The 2,125-nt window shown below is 35.7% G+C and overlaps 1 non-coding gene across 1 annotated transcript; it reads right to left on the reverse strand.

The window, feature by feature from the left end:
- Nucleotides 1–401: 401 nt before the first annotated feature.
- LOC138931270 (small nucleolar RNA SNORA48) lies at nt 402–536 on the reverse strand. The gene has a single exon (XR_011446516.1). It is a non-coding gene; the product is annotated as a small nucleolar RNA SNORA48 (small nucleolar RNA).
- Between the last annotated feature and the right edge of the window lie 1,589 nt (nt 537–2,125).

Consider the following 2,125-nt stretch of genomic DNA (forward strand, 5'->3'; position numbering starts at 1 on the left):
CACAGTGACAATGAAAACAATGTTGAAGGGAAGGACACAAAGGGTCTTGGTCACAAAAGTTCTGTAGTGTTGTTTGAAAATGACTATGTTACTTTAGGATGAATGTTGTGTTTCTGATTCATGACTCAACAGTCTCTCTACTGCTGACTCTCTGTGAAGAGCCAAGCAGAGGAAAGTGAAAGGCCAACCAGACCCTTTTAACTTCAAGGCATGATTTCAAGTGCTTTGTCCTTCCCCCATTCATGGCAAGCAATTATTCCTATTTCCTTGTATATCTTCAAGAAATTATTCCAACTTCCTGACTTTATAATACAGATGTTGTAACATTTAACTGTATTGAAAAAATAAAAATCTTTAAAATTGCAGCATCTTCATTGAATAGAATGAAATACTTTCTTTTCCCATGTGTCCAGGGCATGAACCAAGCATGGGCACAAGTAAAAAGCCAAGTTGGGATAAACAAGGAGTTGTTTTGTCCCTGGTTAATATGAGACAGGCACCACCAACCAGGTGCCACTCTCCCTAGGTCAGGGATACACATCCTGTTTTGTGAGCTCAGCCCAAATTCATCTTGTTTACCTTGTAAGTCACACATGCTGGGTGACAATTGTTCCACTTCCACAGAATTGGTAAGTTCCAAGAGATTTGTTACAATAAATGCTTTGATTTAAAACAGCATGAGACCTTACAAAAATATATAGCAACCAGACATCTAGATATATGATTCAGGATAATTAGGCAGAGATTTATAAGATTCTGATTTAATACTAATTATGTCTCATGATAATTACATTTTAGGTTCCAAGTAGCAATTACTTATAGTTTAAAATGCATATATTAAATGCAAATATCTACTCCACTAACAACAATTTTAGCCAAAACTGAGCAATTTAACTGACTTGGCCATGGTAATGGTTAAATCGGTCATTTATGTAGATAGTTAAAGTATGTGCTAATTAGTATGTGCTAACTAGTGAATTTGTTAGTACATTTAAATTGGCATTTAAATTCAAAGTGACTTGAACACTTAGAGAAATGATCTTTCAGGAGCAGAGAGAAATTCAATACACGTAACAGCATGATATGGCATAGTTGGTGAGAAACAGTAGCTGACCCTTAGCCACCTCCCTACTTTCTGCCTCCAATCCATTCTATCCTTCAAGATTATCTTTCCTCAAGCACAGCATACCTCTCAAAAATCACTAATGGTTTCCCATTGGTCAGCACATTAGGTAGAAACTCCTCACTGTAGCATTTAAGGCCTCGACATTTATTTTCTTTTATGTCATCAAGATCCCCAGATATTTGGAAATTAAACAATACAATTAGTAAACCATGGATCAAAAGAAATTATTGAAGGAAACTGGAAAATATTTTGAACTGAATGAAAATGTAAATACACCATATCACAATTTTAGGGACTTAGCTAAAGAGGTACTAAGTGGGAAATTTATGTCATTAAATGTTTATATTAGAAAGGAAGAAAAGACTCAATTTGATAATATCTGTTCCTAAGGTGAGAAATTATAAAAGTAAATTAAAACCAAAGCAAGAAGAATGATAGTATCACTAATAATATAGATACAAGCAGAAATCAATGAAATTGAAATTAGAAAAACAATAAGTAGCATCAATGGAACAAAACAAGGGAGCTGAAATATCTAAGAACTTTTTTAAAAAAGACTATTATAAAACAATGGCTTTGAACACTGTCTTCATCAGCTTAGGCTCCTGTAATAAGATACCATAAATGGAGTGACTTATCAACAACAGAATTTTATGTCTATTAGTTCTGAAGTCTAGAAGGATGAGATCATGGTGTCAGCATGATTGGGTTCTGATGAAAGCCCTCTTCCAGGTTGCAGACTATTAACTTCTTGGTATCCTTATTTGAACTGTGGTGTTGGAGAAGACTCTTGAGAGTCCCTTGGGCTGCAAGGAGATGCAACCAGTCCATCCTAAAGGAAATCAGTTCTGAATATTCATTGGAAGGACAGATGCTGAAGCTGAAACTCCAATACTTTGGTCACCTGGTGTGAAGAACTGACTCACTGGAAAAGACCTTAATGCTGGGAAAGATTGAAAGCAGGAGAAGGGGACAACAGAGGATGAGATGGTTGGATGG

This window comes from Ovis canadensis, chromosome X (assembly GCF_042477335.2).
Source record: "Ovis canadensis isolate MfBH-ARS-UI-01 breed Bighorn chromosome X, ARS-UI_OviCan_v2, whole genome shotgun sequence".
NCBI classification, from domain to species: domain Eukaryota; kingdom Metazoa; phylum Chordata; class Mammalia; order Artiodactyla; family Bovidae; genus Ovis; species Ovis canadensis.